Source organism: Cupressus sempervirens, chromosome 11, assembly GCF_028749045.1.
Source record: "Cupressus sempervirens isolate cs-2001-9-10 chromosome 11, ASM2874904v1, whole genome shotgun sequence".
NCBI classification, from domain to species: domain Eukaryota; kingdom Viridiplantae; phylum Streptophyta; class Pinopsida; order Cupressales; family Cupressaceae; genus Cupressus; species Cupressus sempervirens.
The window spans coordinates 552860722-552879584 of NC_143128.1; positions in this window are offsets into that span (position 1 = coordinate 552860722).

An 18863-nucleotide genomic window follows, 5' to 3' on the forward strand; every position below is an offset into this window, starting at 1 on the left:
TTATCTCACTACATTTATTCCAATTTATCATGGCAAGATTTAATCCAAAAACTTATTTTAAATATAGTTAGTTTATTAGCCGACAGGCTACTTCTTTGGGATCCTTTGCCGAGAAATGTCCTATTCAAGCCGAAAAATGGTTCATTCAGTGGAGATTTTGGTTAGCAAATTTTTTTATCCCATAATAACATGTTCATTTGATAAAAATGGACAGTGTACACCTAATTTTTTGAGTAACTATAAGGTTATCTTAAATATGGACACAGTGATGCTTATGATGCCACCACCATGTGATTGTGACAGATTTTCACCATTCACGATGATGAAGAGATAAGCACTACAAATCAGAGTAAGAGATAAGTATCATTCATGCTTTGCTTCTTTTTGGGTTTCTAATTGCTCTGAATCTTTAACAGAAACTTGATCCCAAGATTGGGAAAAGAAGATTCTGAGTTATGTATCTCTGCACTATTTTATTTCATTGTTCACTTTTGCATATATTTTTTAGCATATCAACATCAAGCCATACATTGTAAATACTGAATCCATCATCAACCCGTTAATGAAAAACTAGCATACAATTAGATCCAAAAACTTTTGCATCATATTCATAACTTGTTAGATCTTGAAGATTGATTATCGATGAATCAGTTGTACGCAGGTCAAATTAGGTGCAAGAGATGTCTTTTTACCCTTTATTGGGGGTGGTGTAGATGCCTTCTTGTGTGGTGCCAGAGCCTTTTTGGGAGGTGAAAAGACTAGAGGAGAAGCCTCTAGGGGAATTTTAGTCAGCAAGGAGATTCCACATAGGAGCAATAATTGGTGTAGATTCCAATGAAATAATATAGCACTAGAGCTCTCCAAGGAACTAATTTTAGGATTAAAGTGTAGGTGATAAATTTCTTCAGAAATGGGGTGATCAAAACCCAATTACCAATTTGTGAATTTGGAATTGAGCTTATCAACTATTTCCATCTTTCATGCCCCTCATAGCAGGATGGTTTGCTCCCTGCAAGAACAGACTGCCAATTGGTAGCACATCATTAACAAGAAGATTTAGAGTTATGTTTTAGATTTATAATTAGTGGTAATTTTATTCTATGAAATTGTAAATAGATCAAAGCACTACCATTCACGTAGTAAAATTTTGGGTGCCCTATTTTGAGAAGTGCATCTCTCATTATTGGGTGTTTGTAATTTGATGAGAAAATAAAGCATATAAAGTTAACTGGTCCACATGAAAGATTAGAGAATATTTTTTCCTTATCTCAATCACTCTCCCAAGGTTAATTTCTCCTTAGGAAAGATTGAATAACAATTCATTTTCATCTTAACACCCATCACTTCACAACACTCATTTGGATTACCCAAGTAGATCTTGAAGGAATATGGGATTGTAGGAGGATGGATTAATTGTACCCACTCATTAGATGTTTCTGTATTTATTTTCTCATATCCTAAGGAACCTAGTTGTTTCTTGGCACAAGTACAATATCTAAAAATGTAAAAGAAATTTAGAAATAATAACAAAGAATCAGAAAAGTGATATGATACTTCTAATCTACACAATTTTAGATTGTAGATTTTTTATTTCCATGCGCAACATCTGAATATATTCCCAATTAGAGACCTTTTTTGTGAACGTAGTAAGAAACTGCCAAGATTTCTAGATGGGGATGTTGAAGTTCTTGGACCCAATTTTACCTTTGAAATAAGAGAGATTCAACATGTAATTAGTTGACAATGTGGCTTACTCAGAGAGAACAATTAGAAACATGAAATCACAATAAAAAAATCTATGTTGGATGTCAACCACACATCTTTGCATTTCTTGAATTAGCCCAACAATTTTCTACTTGATCCAAAATTAAGAATTGTGAAAAATATTGATAAGGCAATGACCATAAACATTACCAAAGTCTTGATCCTATATCTAAGTGCCATAATTATAATAATACTGTAGAGAATTTTTTGCAATTTGTATAACATGTTCTATTTGAATCCATGTACAAGGACACTAAATTTACCCATATTCACATACTTGTATCCAAGATCCTTTGAATCTAATTGAAACCAATGCTTTAAGTACAGGAACCAAGAGAACATAGTCAAGAAAAATAAAATAAAAAATAAAAGACCAAAATCTCCACAGTTGTCATGGGATGGTAAGAACCATGATTAACAAGGCTACGATACTCCTTCCATTTGGCAAGTTGTAGATAAGGCACCTGAAGTGTTTGAAAAAGGACATAGCAAAGACATTCAATCTACTGTAATCTAAAAATATGCACTTGCATTGAACTGTTCAATAGAATAAAATTTTGAAAAAAATCCTATGTTGATGTGGAATACTAACCAATAGAAGTATGTGATTTCAATGAAGAAATAAGTCGTCAAATTTATTTTAAATAAATTCACAACATGCATTGATTTTGAATACAGTAGTTTGTAGAAGTATGTCATTCCAATCAACAAATCAATCTTCAATATTATATTTGTGTAACTTAGCTTCATAGAAACATATATGGTGAGAGTACATAATTATTATTATGACTTCCAAAAGTTTACAGAGGCTGAAATGTTACATTCTCGTTGAATTATTATAATGAGAATTACCAATGGTCTTTGTAGAGCCAATAATTTATCAAGAGAGCAACTAGAGTTCTTGTCTATTGGCCAAAACATATTTGTTCAAAATAATTGTCTAACATCTAGGAGTTGCCTAGTTTCTTGTTGAATAAACTAGCACTTGTATCGCATAGGTTCAAGGGTCATGTCGATCAATTTTTTTTAATAAAAAACTATAATATGAATAAACTAAAATCAAGTACATATGAATGTTAACTTTTTTATATTATCAATTGAAAAAAACTATCCAATTTACATGGAGCTTCTGCCAAGTACAAATATAAATCAAATGCAAATCTCACATGGTATGGGGATCTTTTGAAGTATTTTGTTCGGGTTGGGAAAATAAAGCAGTGATTCCAGTTGAGAAAAAAAATGTGGTGAATCTTATTCTTGAGAATTCAATGTAACTAAGTTTCTTTTTCCTCTGGAAATCCCTTATCCTATTCCTAAAAATTCAATATAAGTGAGAATTTCTTTTCCCTCCAAAACTTCCTCTGGCTTTCCCCAGTCATGTGTATTCCTACAACCACTTGTGATAGCAAACTGCCGACCTTCCACTAACTATCCTTTTTCCTCTTTGCATTTATTATATTAGAATGCAGTTAAGTTAAATTGTTTTGAATTTATCTTTTTCCATATAAATTAAACTAGCAATCACACCTTACTAAGGTGCAATAGGTATATCCAATAGATTTTTAGGGAAATAAGTAATTGTATTTTTTTAGTGTAATATCATAATTGAAATTGTAAATAATCCTAAACCAAACTCATTTTTCTAATCTTAACCATAATAAAAACTCTAATTTTAACCATCAAACTAACCATATTCCTAAATGTAACCTCAATCCTTACCTTAACATTAGCCATAATCAAATTTTTAACCCTAATCATAATACTAAATATGGTTCACCCCTTAGCTATAATTATTAAACCTTATTGACAACCCTAACCCAACCCTAGTTCTAACCTTACCATAACTCAAATATTAAACCATCAATCATAGCCCAAACTCTAAATGTAATCATCGCCTAACCATGACGTTAGATTAATATAAAATGATTAATATTATTTTGAAACTATAATTGTATACAACAATAGTTTAAATATAAATATAATCTTTCGTATAAATAATAATAATAATTAGAAACATTAATTTAAAAATAATCATAACCCTAACCTTGAACTCTAATCTTGATAAAAATATTAACTCTAGCCATCATATAAAGGCATATTATATTTATTATTTAATAATTTAACTTAAACATATAATAATTAATAATGAATTCACAAAATTGATAAACATATTAATTTTTTTAAGATTATGAAGATTAAATTATAATAATATTTTGTCGATTAGTTATAATAATAAAAAACTAATGCTAAACTATGCATATTATAAATATAATTATTTTATATATAATTATTATTTCAATATCTTTTCAATATGAATCTTTTTTTATTCCATATTACAATATGTAATAATATAACTAATTTGAAATATCATCTATAACAAGTGCCATATAATGGCTTAGTACTTGCCCTTAGTTTTCTTGGAAATGTATGGTGGGATAGGTAACTAAGAGGGGGGAGGGGAGGTGAATTAGGAACCGATCAAACTTTAACTTTAATTCACTAATTAATACTCTTTAAGCTAATTTGATCCAATTGCATGCATGAAAGACTCAAAGCACTAAAACATTCATAAGAGTTGACACAATGATTGGTAACCCATAAACCTTTCGAATAGAAAGTAAAACTAGGGTGGGAATCATACCCACAAGCTTTAATACTGCAATATAAGTTGGCCAGTTAAGGCTTATAAATGATCATTTCTAGTGATCTGCCCTATTAGGAGCAATAAGGACTATTAGGTCCACTTTGTAAAAGGATTTATACAATACAATGAAGTATGCACTCGGTTAGGAGATTTAACATGAGACTGTTAAGTCCACCTTGATAGAGGATTTGACTGATGCGCCTATTAGGATAAACCAGTGACTAATCTCTTCTCTACAACTCAGTTTGTTGATTGAGATTCCCTTGATGTAAAATGGTCACCTTGTTGTGATAGATGAGACTCTTCTTTTCCTTATATTGCTTGTAACTTCTACTCTTCAATTCACATTCATACTTGTTACGCACTCATACTTCTCTTACTCTTTTGGATATGACAACATATCTTACATATATACCAATCCAAATAGTTACCTTCTGAAGTTGGCTACAATACCAATTTCAACAATCTTCACTAAGTCGGCTAAGTGTTGTAACTTAGGTTCTAAAGACCACTAAGGTGATATTTTGACACTCGACAACATAGTCAACTCGGCAAGCTCTAGCACTCAGTTGACATTGGTGCTTGGTCTACATTGATCACTCAGAGTAGGCATGAACTTCGTTAGAATTGATGACTCAACAAACTCTATAGAACTCAGTTAACACTATAAAGCTCGGTTGACACTGAAGCTCAGTATAGTTCTGCTGCTTGGTTAACACGGCTAGCTCGGTAGACACTATTAGCTCGGTCAACACTACTTCTTGCTTGGTTTACACTATGAAGCTTGGTAGACTTTTTGAAGCTCAACTTACACTACTTTCTTCTTGTGAAGCTCAGTAGCAATGTAACCAACCAAATGATTAAGTGTTTAGGCACCAATTAACAAATGATTTGACCATAAGGTCAACAATCTCCTCCTTTGGCATTAGTGACAAAAACACTTATCATACCAAAACTGAATACATAAAAAATATAATGAAAATTCCCCCTATCAATGTACTTGGGTCTGGAACTCGATTTTGACTATTGTGTTGATACTCGGCTAATACTAACTCTTGCTTGTTTTTGTAGTTGTGTTGTACATAACTATATTTCCCCCTTTCTACATTCTTCCTTTCTATATTCTTCCTTGTATACATATGCTATATTCTATATTCCCTCCTATAGATATATTCCCCCTTTTTTGACACAAATGCCAAAAAAAATGCATAATTGCAAGGTAATGTCAAAATGTGAAAGGAAATCACTATGTACCAAAATTGTGGACATTGTTTTGTCCCAATTATCTTGCAAAACTTTAGAACTGTGCAAATTTGTTTGTACTTTTGCTGATAATTCCATCATATGATCAACAATTGAAAATTTGTAATGGATTATATGTTTCAGCATTACATCCATGTTGGGAATTATCAAACTCTAAATCTCTGTCATTATAGCTCGGATTCTGGCTTCTTCTCTCAACAATTTTGCCTATAAGTCTGTCATATACTTGATGTTGATGAAATGTGTAGAGCTAGTGCTTGGGTCAAGTGACAACTGATGTGCACTTTCCTTCATATTAGTATCTATCTTAGACAACTTGTCCTTTATTTCCTTGGTGAAATTTGCAGTATCATTTAACTTTACAAATAAGGAAACAACACTATTTACAAAACTTTCAAAATTAACAAGAATAGTGGATGATTCCACTTGATCAATAGCAATCTTTTGTGCCACCTTTTCCAAAACTTTGTTATCAAACTTTCTTTCTACCTTCTACAATAGTTTTTCTTGGCCACTCAAATCTTCATTAAACTTGTGAACTATATCAACAAGTTGATCTAATATAGGCTTCTTTTCATCAATTTGAATGCTAAGTGCATCAAAAAAATACCTTTTATATCTTCTAGCACTTGATTCCTCTTCTTCCTTTCTGCTCTCAACTTATGATATTTTGCCCTTTTCTTCCAAAGTTCTCCAAGGGTGTCCATCTCTTCAGGAGTGAGATTAGAGGTATCCCAATTTGGAATAACTATATCCTTATCTAGGTCAATTTCATCAATGGAGGTGTCTACCTCTTTACCCTTTTCCTTTGAAATAGAGGAAGGAAAAATTTCCTTCCCTTTGCTCAAATCCTTAGTGCTCGAGTGAGGCTTAACCTCAACTATCATTGCACTTACTGTTGAAACACTAGTAGCAAAAACAACATTACTTATTAGAGAAACAACAACAGTAGTAGGAGTATTTGCAATACCTTGTTGTGACTTAGTTTGACCTCGAGTTGTGAAGAGTGGAGTCTATTGCTTGGTAGATGAAGTGGTAGTAACAACACTCATCATTACACTTGGTAAGATGGATACAACAGTCAATTGAGTGCTTAGTGGAACAATGTCTAACTCAATTGTTTGTGACTCGGTAGTAACCTTCTTTGAACTTGATATAACCAATGTTTTGCTCAAAGAATCAAGAAGGGAGACCATTACCTCTATTGCTATCTTTTCAAGATTAGAATCTTGGATATCCTGAATCTATGGTAGATCCTCACTAATTGTATGATCATCCACATCCTCTTCATCATTTTTCTCAACATCATCAACATCATCTACTTGTACAGCCTCCTCAGTGGGCTTTACAACATGCAATCCATAGATGTTCTTCCATGCATTTGTATTTGATTGAACAACATATTCAATATCTTTGGACAAACTCAAGAATACATTGAACTTAGGAGTTATATTTTGTTCATGCATGATCAATGCTTCCTTCACTTTCTTGTCTAAAAGATCTAGCATAACCTTCCTCAAGTTTTGTTCCCTAATATCCCTAGAAACTGCTACAACATTGTCCCAATGAGGAGAAACCGCCTTTAGTATAACATCTAAAACTTGGTTTTTCAATTCACTTCAAGCATATTTCCATTTAGCCATTTTTGTCACTAAGGCTTCTTCAATCTATTTTTTCTCTTCCTTACTCCTAGTTTCATACTTAAGAGATTTGAAATATGTCATACCTCCACCTTCTATGAGTCTTCTCAATCTTTCTTCAAAGATAGAAGCAGACTTCTAAAAAGTTATTTGTTGCTCTTCTTCTTTATCCTCATCTTGAAGTTTGAGCTTCTTCCTTGACTTGGCAAGCCTTCTGGTGAAGAATGCAGGAGAGGACCTTGTAGCTCTCTTAGTTATAGTTACTTTCCCCTTTTTCTTTGGAGGTTCCTTTGTTGTTTCTTCCTCTTCTTCTTCTTCTTCATTTTCTTCTACTCCTTCTTATTCTTCTTCAATGTCATCTCCCTTTCCTTCTGTGAGCAAAAGAGGGGAACCATATTTCTTGCTTTCCTTCTTAATCTTTTCAACTGTCTTTCTTCCTCTCTTCAAGGCTTGAGGTACCTTGATTTCCAAAACAATACTGGTCTGTGCCAAAATATGGTGCCTTTGGATCCATGGGGTCATTGACAAGAGCCTTAATGATATCTATTGTGTCATCAATGTTTACTTCATAACCAAGAGGTCTTACCCATGCCACTCTTGGCCTAACTGTCAAAATATGTACCTTGTCACAATCCACAAGGAAACATATATCTTGTTCATAATCATCAACTAGTTTTTTGGGTATTCTAAATCTACTCTTCATCCTTTCCTTAAAGGTCTCAAAATATGCATCCATGAAGCCCTTAAAATTATATCCCATTTTAGCTATAAACTCAGTGATCTGATAGAGAATAGGTATGTCTTTCTTCCATACAACATAACCTTTTGAAGGGAAAAACTTCTAAACATAAAAGAAGTGATATGAACTTACAAAGATTAGTCATGGATGCTCAGATGCTCTCCATGTTCTCGCTTAGTTGGCTCAACTGTAACTCGGTGAGGTTAAAGGATAGATTGTTCTTGACCACTTTGAATTATAAGTCTATAACTTCACACAGAATGATGTTGAGTCGGTTGGAACTATAAATTTTGTGAGCAATTACATGTATTCCAAACTTAATATCCATATTTGTAACACCATTGAGCTTCATTCCTCTGCCATCCCATTCGAAAAAAGTCTTCTTCGCTAGCTTAACCTGACCTAGGGTTTTTGTTGTTTTAGGTTTGTCAAGCATATGATATATGGTAAACCTATGAATCATCTTCTTCATTATCTGGATGGGTTGGTTGAGTTAGAATTGTATGTCATGAACATGACTTAGGATAAACCTAATTCATTTGATTTGGAAATCCCTCGACATATGCAGAATGTGGGTGAAACCTTTGTTTCCAAATGCTTATGCTCGAGTTTCAAGTTTCCATCCACACATAATGCCTCATTTTCTTGATTCACCTCAAAAGTACCCAATTCTTGAATTAAACAGTGATAAAATGACATAATATCATGGATTAAAAGTACCTTCAAAGGAATTTGTGAATGTGCACCAACTGGGTCCAATTCTTCTACGATCGTCAGACAAAGTTTGAACTCTGGGTCTGTGGGCAGAACATTTCTTATTAGCATTTCAAAACCCTTATTAACCTTGCTACTGGATGAAGGCTCCATTATGCTTGGTGATGCAAAGATAATTCTTTGACAAATCTGCTCTAAATTGCTCGAGTGCTCAGGAATGCTCTACTCTATTTGCTCTAAAATTTGTGGTGAAAAAAAAACCTTTGATTCTTGCTTTTTAACCAAATTTTGTCTTTAAGTCACCATTAATGCATTGTACATAGCACAGTTTGGTGACAATCTATTCAACTCGGCTAAGTCTTCAACTCAGTTAGAACTCCAAACTCACCATCTGTGTTCAAGCTCAATTAGGTCTTGTAACCCGACCTTGCTTGGTAAGGTCTTGGACATTACTTCAACTAATATCTAAATTAGTGATCCCAGTGTATCTGAAATGCTAATTTGGATCTTCTTGCTTGCTAACTAGAACTAATATGAGATGTCTCCTTTGAATCATAGTTCTAGTGATCTCCATGGATAACTAGTTTGAAATGGTTGAGTCACCCAACTCATTGACTTGGGTGTCAACACTTTCATGACTTCGTTTTGCATTCTCTAGAGATTTCTTTATCCATTACTACCTCATTTGACTTCTGATATTGTTAGCCTTTACTTTCCTTTCATCTTCAACTTTTCTTCGGTTCATATAGTTTCTAGCTAGATGTCCAAGCTCTGTGCATATAAAACATCTCTTTGTAGGGTTTGTCTTCCTCATGTGAGTTCTTATGCAATTTCCTCCAATATGTCCAAGGTCACCACATGACTAACATTTGCACCATGTGTTATAATCCCAACCTAAGCTAACTTTCACAATATGTTCTGTTGGATTCCATTTCTTGGTCTTGCATTCTGAAGATTTGTGCCCTTATTTATTGCAATTGAAACATTTTCCTTCAAACTTGTTTTTCTCTATGCATTCACTTGCTTTGAGTCATGGCTTCTTACAACTATAGCATTTTCCACTGAATTTTAATTTACCATTGCTCCAACATTTGTTTGATGTATGCCCTATCTTTCCACAATGATTACAAGTAGGTATTTGTTTCTTCTGAGCTCCTTGCCGAGATGTTTCACCTTCATTTGTATAGCCTAATCCTACTTTGCCTTTGTGTTTGAATTGAGTTTTCTCTTTCAATTGATTCATGCTTTCTTGAGATTTCATCATCCTTTCATTGGTTTGCCTTTTAATGCTGAGATCATTCTATAATCTTTCATTGTTTGTCCTCAAGTTGATAAGTTCTTGATTTGCACAATTGAGTTGACTTATCAATTATGTTTTTTGAAGAGATGGGTTTTGAATTTCATTGTCCTTTTCTTTTATATTTTCAATTAGCAATCTCTTCTCTTCATTTGTTATTTCCTTTGTTCCATGTCTTCACACATTCTGACTAACTGAATTTCTTGTTCTCTTTTCAATTTTCTAACTTCTTCATGAAAACTGAGATTCTTCTCAAGTAGGTCTTTGATTGTTGCATTAGCTTAATCTAAACTTCTATCTTGGCAAATGTCTTCAATTCTTTCTTTTGTGTAGAGTTTGTCATTCATCTGTGATGCTAGATGATTTCTTCTTTTCAAGGATTGAGAGAGCTACTCTGTTATTTTCTTGAATTGTTCCATGACCGTCTGCAAATCCGATTTTTCATTTTCAATATCTTTATCAAGTCTATATACTTCCATTGCCTCTAATCTTTTCTCAAGCTGCTAAACTTCTGATGTGAGAATTCAATGCCCTGATACCAATTGTTAGAAATGTATGTTGTGCTAGGTGACTAAGAGGGGGTGGGGGCGGTGGCACAGAGGTGAATCAGGAACCAAAAAAACTTTAACTTCAATTCACCAATTAATCCTCTTTAATCTAATCTGATCTAATTGCATGCATGAAAGACTAGAAGTAATAAAACATTCATAAGAGTTCACATAATGATTGGTAACCTAGAAACCTTCCAAAATATAAAGTAAAACTGGGGTGGGAATGATACCCACAAGCCTTAGTACTGCAGTATAAAGTTGGTTAGTTATGGCTTACAAATGATCACTTCTGGTGATTTGCCCCATTAGGAGTAATAAGGACTATTACATCCACCTTGTAAAAGGATTTATGCAATACAATGAAGTATGCACTCGATTAGGAGATTTAGCATGAGACTGTTAAGTCCACCTTGTTAGAGGATTTGGTTGATGCACCTGTTAGGATGACCCAATAGTTGATCTCTACTCTATAACTCAGTTTGCTAATTGAGATTCTCTTGATGTAAAATGATCACCTTACTGTGATAGATGAGACTTTTCTTTTCCTTATACTGCTTATAGCCTTTACTCTTCAATTCACATTCATACTTGTTACTCATTCAAACTTTTCTTACTCTTTTGGATATGACAAGATATCTTACATATATACCAATCCAAATAGTTATCTTCTGAAGTCGACTACAATACCAATTTCAACAATCTTAACTAAGTCAGCTCAATATTGTAACTTGGGTTTTGAAGACCACTCGAGTGATATTCTAACACTCGACAACATAGTCAACTCGGTAAGCTCTGGCACTCAGTTGACACTGGTGCTTAGTTCGCATTGATCACTCGGGAGTAGGCATGAACTTGGTTAGCACTGACGACTTGGCAAACATTGTAGAACTCGATTAACATTGTAGAGTTTAGTTGACATTGAAGCTTGGTCAACACTACAATTCTTCTACTTAGTTAACACAACTAGCTTGGTAGACATTGTTAGCTCAATTAACACTACTTCCTGCTTGGTTTATACTGTGAAGCTCGACTTACACTACTTTCAGCTTGTGAAGTTCGGTAGCAATGTAACCAACCAAATGATTAAGTGTTTAGGCACTAATTAACAAATGATTTGACCATAAGGTCAACAAATTTTAATATAAATTTAGTTTTCATTTAATAAATTTATTATAGTATATAGAATATTTAATTTAATAAAAATATTATATAGTATTTTAATAATAATAATAATAATAATAATATAAATAATATTTCTTAAAAAAATGTATTATATAAATATATGTAATATTTTTAAATGAATGAGACAAGAGCCTACAACACAACGGTAACTTGTGAGCCTCTCATGTCAAAGGTCTTGAGTTTGAATTTGTTTAACATATAAAAATAATTAATTACAATAAATAACAATAACTAATCTAGGCTTTGACGGTTTACCGATAAAAATTAATTAATTTGTAAAATATAATATTAGAAATTCTAAAAAGTATTAAAGTATTATGTTTTACAATCTGAGCTAAAATGACATAAATCAATTATTAAAAATATAACTCCATGTAATCCTACCCATATAAGAGTTAAAATGATTCATCCAATCAAATAATAGAAAAATATTTTATAGAAATTATTATTTTAAAATTCTTGCATCTAACTATGCATAATGTATTGCTTTTATAATTAAATTTTAAAATGATAAATTTAAACTACTTGAAATGAAAACTTTTAATCACAAGTTAACACATCAAATGCAAAAAGTATCACAATAGTACTTACCTACCGCAACTACTGATAAGTGCCACATAGTGGCTTAGTACTTGCTTTTAGTTTTTATATAAATCTAATTTTAATTTAATAAAATTATTATTATATTTTTTAAAATTTATTAATAAATATAATTATTTATATATTACAAATAAATTATAATATGAAAATAGTAATGTATTCATAATTATAATATAAAAATTAAATTCTAAAATTATTATATAAAATAAATAATATTAATATTTTAGTATTTTTGAATGACAAAAAATATATTATAAGAAAATACAATAATAAAATATAAAATCTAAATCGACTACTTACATTCAAAAAATTATTAAACAAGTATGAATCATATTAGCTTAATAAAAAATTAGTCTTAAAAAGTATTAGTTTTAAAATCCATCGGGCCAATATAAGAGGTAAATGAGTTCACCCAATCAAATTGTAGAAAAATATTTTCTAAAAATTGTAAAGTTAAAAATCTTGCATGTATAATCTGCAATGTAATAGTTTGATAAAGAAATTTTAAAAATGATTAATTCAAACACATAGAAATAAAAAAAATTTAATCACTGGTTAAAGTATAAAATCCAAAATGTATCACAATAGTACTAATAATAACTCTAATAATTTATGTACAACTTAATTTACGTTATATAAATTATAAATTAAATATTAGCTATATATTTGCATATAGGTGATGTGGACACTTAAAATTGTCCTAAATACTATATTAATTGATTTAATATTTCCCTTGACACTATAATAGGTTATTTATTAATTAATTATATTTGTCATATTCTTCTACTTATTTAATTAAATTTATTTAATTAAATAGGTTCATTTTCCTAATGTATTTAAATTTAATTTAAATGCATCCCCTCTAATGTGTTAAATTTATTTAACGCACAGTGCTCCATAAATCTTATTTTAAATATATTTTAATTTATTTAATTCCCTCCACTTTATCAAATTCTTTAATCCTATGATTAAGTTAAATCCTATTTAATTTAATCTTAATCCCATCCTAAAACCTAGTCTACCACCCATCACTCTCATCCTTCTGAGCCTACCCATTAATTAATCTCACTTAATCATAAACACCTTTTAGCTCCCAAGTGTTTGCTTACACATGTGTGAGAAACTCAAGATCCAATAAAGCTTCCACCTCTTAAACACTTGTCCCCCTTTCCTTTCTCCAAGGTTTCTCACACAACTTTGAGTCATCACTTTCATCTAAAGGGCTTATGTTGACCTTTGCATAGCTTGTCCCCTTAGTCCATGTGTCTCCCTTGTGACATCTATGTGGATGCCACATAGATGCCACCTCCCCAAGTCCTCTCTCAAACCTATAAATAAAGCCCTCGTCTCAAGCATTTCACATCTCCTTTGTATGCATTGTTATCATGCTAGTTTAGACTTAGAGCTCTTTAGTGAATTTTAGTGATTTTTATATTTGCTACTAACCTTTGGAAGATGTTAAATTTCTTGCATTTATGCTTGCATCTCATACTAGATTATTATTACTAGTTTGCTTCGTTGCATTTCCATTCCATACTCATATCTCTAGAATCCTTTGAGGTTGGCTCACTCATAGCCATTTCTTGAAGGTATTCTACATTCATTTTAGTCTAGATTCATATACTTCATTCTCATATTGCATTTTCATTACATTAGAATTCAATAGTTGTGTTTGGGAGAGCATCTTCACATCCCTCACACTTGAGCACACCAACAAGGCCTCTTATGGGCACCCTTGTTGAACTACTTTGAGGTTGCATGAGAACTTTTAATTTGTGGTTGCATAAGTTGTTAAACTCAAGCTTGTTTTAGTTGTATTTCAACTTTTTTTTAATCTTTCATATGCACATGTTACAATTAACGTGTGCTTGTTTACGCATGCTCTCGATAGGTTAGGTTTTCTTACATACATTTTGGCACACCCAGTGGGACCCATGTCCCTTTAAACATTCAAATTTTAAACTAAAAATTGTCATTTTTCTGGAAAAAAAATCGTGGATTTTGATTTTTATTCATGCGCAGTGTCGTCTACGCAAATGAACTATCATTTGTGTTTTTTTAGCGTCTCTACAATGTAAAGTGTCGTCTCTACCATATAAATTGGCATCTCTGAATCTCAATTGGTGTTTCTGATTCTAAATTAGCGTCTCCACATCAAAACTAGCATCTCCACCTCTAAACTACCATCTTCGCTATAGGCTATCACCTACATTTTTCTAGCAACCTTCTATTTTGTCATCTGCATTTTTTCGACGACCTTCTATTTTATCGTCTATGCTTTTCTGGCAACCTTCTATTTTGTTGTCTGCACATTTCTAGAACCCTTCTATTTTGGTGTCTATGATTTATCGGCGACCTTTTGTTTTGTCATCTACGCTATTTAACCTATTCTGTCGTCTGCATTGTGGGCGGCCAAAAATCTGTAATATTTGTGAATTGTCGTCTCTAAAATTTGGTGTTTTTTCGTTTGCATGGTTTGGCGTCTCCAATCTACATTCTATTGTCTGTGATCTACAACTGTAAGTATTAGGTATATTATACTTCTTTTTATTGTGTCATCTGTGTTGTTTGTCGTCTCTACATTTTTTCATCTTTGCCTACATACTATTGTCTGTGATTTTTTTATTTAAAAAGAGTATAAATCAAAATTTGACTTTTTTGTGGATTTGTAGGATTGGAGTCATTCTAAGCTTATTTACATATAGAAAAAATTACAAAATAAATAAAAATAAATTCTCCCATAGTTAGCTTTCATTTTTTGAGATTTTTTTGAAGCTAATCTACTTGTTTATTGCAGCATTGCACATAGGAACATTTTAGAAACACCTAATCATATTTTCCTGCAGGTTTTCCTTAATGTTTTATTGCTCTTGCGAATGAACTTGAATGCTTAATCATTTGTCTTGGAATGTATGTTGCAATTAATTTGATAAATCTAACACACTCTTGAATGGCTTAAGGGAACTTACAATCTATCATTGGATGTGCTAAACTCAATCTTGAATGCCATGGAGTAAAACCTACATATTTTTCATTGGAATGAATGCTAAAATATACTCTTGAGTGCCCTAAAGAGAATGCATCTTTCATTGGAATGCATGCTAGTCAAATACACTCTTGAATGCATAAAAGGTCAAAGAACAATGCAATGAGTCACATCTCAAATTGAGTTAAAAATAAATCTCATCAATTCTTGAATGCTTAAGGATCAAATAACATTGCAATGAATCTTTGGATTTGGTGCTTAAAATGAACATTAACTCAATCTTGAATGCATTGACTCTTTCCTTATCAGTTTTTTTATGTTGATGATGATTGATTTACTTTTGTTGACGAATCCTCGCTTTTATTATGTTGGCGATGCTGTCAAGTTGTAAAGAACATTGTATACTATAAACATGAGTGTCTTCAAAAGTAGATAGAAAACTTAAAGCTTCATCAAAAAAGAACAAGTGTCTTTTAAACCCAAGACCACTTACGTATTCACTCCTCTCATGCCTTTAGGTGATCTTGAGTGCATAAGAAATAAGTGGCCTTGTTTTACATTTTTTTTAGGAGGCCTACTTGAAGATTTCATCACCCCTTGGGATGGCCTCAACTTTAGCATTCTAACAGAGTATAAATATCGAGAGGTGAATCGAAAGACACCTCTCTTGGAAGCATAATCTTGCCACTCTTGGCTAAGCCCCAAACAACTTTATACCTCTGGGAAGTGAATGTGGAGATTTGGGTTACCATCTCCTCCCAGTTGTGTGGCATTATTTTCTTTTATCTACAGATTTGGGCCTCACATACCTTGTCTATATCGAGGACACCCCTAGCTAAGCTTGTATAACCTAGTAAAAATCTTATAGAATTGTTGATGTGTTTGACGTGCTAAGTATTCAAAAACCTCCCTATTTGAAGGGGATACACACCATCTAAACTTTTCTTGTATATATTTCATTGTATGATTTTCATGTTATGTTTCAAAAAATCAAAAAACATCATAAAAATTCAAAATCCAAAAACATTTCAAAATAACAAAACAACAAAAAGAAGCTCTTATTTTCCAAATCACTTCTTCTATCCATCAAATTCATCACCATCATGCATCTCTTGTCTTAATCATTCAAATCATTCCTCAAAATCTTAATCATCTCTGATCATCCTAATCATTTCCTCATCTTCTTAATCATTCAATCAAATCCCTAATCTTCATTCTAGTCAATGATTCATAATCCACATCAAGATCCAATTCCCTCATTCAATAATTTATCCTCATGATTCTTAATCCAATCCCTTGTTAAATTCATTCCTTTCTAATTAATTCCTAATTCAATCCATTTACATCTTCATCCAAAATCAATCTTTCTAATTTCATCTATTCAAATCCTTTTCTAATTCAAATTTTTCATAAAATCATCTGCTTTGGACTTAGGAGCACCATTATAAGCCTTGGACTTTAATCCTAGTTATCTTGAATAACCCAAATCTTATCAAGGTTATCTAAAACCTTCATCCAATACCAAACCAAATCAATATCAAATCAAATCAATATCAAGTCAAATCCAATCCAAATCAAATCAAACACAAAGTCCAAAATTACTCCTAGTCCCAAGTTCATATTTCATTTCTCATCAAATCTCTCACCACTCCTCATCTAATCTCAATGGATAAGAATTGGCTTAACCTAATGGTTGAAGATCTTCAAAGGCAATCTGGAGTTATACCTCCCATTCAACCTACATATCAAATCAATCTTCAAAACTTCATATCTAATTCTAATCCATCTCATGTTCATTATTCTTCTACCTTTGACAAGGGAAATCCACCTCATTATCCTTCAACTGCATACAATTCCATTCATAGCCCACACAATTCTTCAAACAGAAATGTCATTGCCAAAGAAATTGAGGAACTCAAGAATTCTATCTTGAGCCTAGCAAATCAAAAGCAAAAATCTACCTTCCAAGACATATGTCCTCTTCCCCCATGTTTTGAAGACCATAATCCTCATGGCCCATCCAACCCAAATCCTCCATATAATTCCCCATACTTTGAGCTTAATGTCCAAAAACATCATCCCAATCCCCTACCCATACCTCCACCTCCACACAATCCTAATCCTCCAAAATCAACATCATCGCCACCTTGTAATAGGTTTATCTCACTAGAAACCTTGTCTAAATATAAAAACAAAAATAAAGTGATCCAAACACCCAAAGTCATACATCCAATTCCATCTCAAGACCTTCCTCTAAAGCATGCCATTATGGATTCCTTTTCTCCTCTAGATCAAAGCATTTATCCATCCCATTATTCCCTTATCCCTCAAGATCTATTTATCCCTCTTAGTCCATCTCATGATGCCCTTCCTAATCAAGATCAAGACATTCCATGTATCATGCACATTACTGATTCCATTCCATCTTCTCAAGAGTTAGCATCCATAAATTCTCCACTTCATGAAGATTCTCCTTCCACTTCATCCACTAATACTCCTCCATGTCAAGATCAAATCACTCCATCTCATGGTTCCATTCCATCCACTCCGTTATATGATCCTATTCCACTAGATGATCCAACAATTCCTTCCATCCCACTACATGATCCTCTTTTAAGTCAAGATCAAAGTACCCCTTCATTTGCATTTCGTGATCCCACTCCATCTCAAGATCCTATTATCCCTCATAATCCCCCTCATGATCCTAATCCTTCACAAGACCTTGCTAAACTTATCCAATCCACTCATGAACCCCCTACACATGGACTCACATCTTGTATTGAAAATGATAAGTATCCCATTGAAGAAATAATGTCTCAAGATGTCGGTACGCCTTCCACTCCTTCCAAATCCAAAAATCCTCCATCCAAACCTAAATGTTCCCATCATCCATATTCCAAGTCCATTTTGGGACCTTATATCCATCATCGGCTTTCTTTCTCATTTCCATCCATTTCGGGTCCTTATATACATCCATCGACCATATCCACATTTTCCACTTCATCCCCTCATATACTTATTAAAGATCAACAAAGGAACACATCCTTGAATTCCTTCCAATATTCACCATCAATAATTTCATCGATAAGCTCTCCATACCATTTATCCTCATACACCCCTACCATGTCCAATGGAAGCAAATTGGATGCCAAAGATAAAGTGAATCAAGCCAAAAATATGCAAAAATCCAAGGATCAACATGTCCCCTCTAAAAGACATTTCCAAGAAAATAAAAACATGATCCAAAACAAAATTAGAAGGCCACAAAGGCTGAAAATAAAAAGTGCAAAAAACATGTGGATTCCAAAGCTGATTAATGAAGTAATGAATCTAAAAGAAAGATTCAAAATGGCATCCGATATTGCTAATTCAAAGGCTTCCTTAATCCATAAATCCTAAAACATTCCATTCGCCAACTCTATTTTGGGTCCTTATGTCCCAAAATCCACCATCTTAAATCCATCATCTCCTTCATCCATTTTG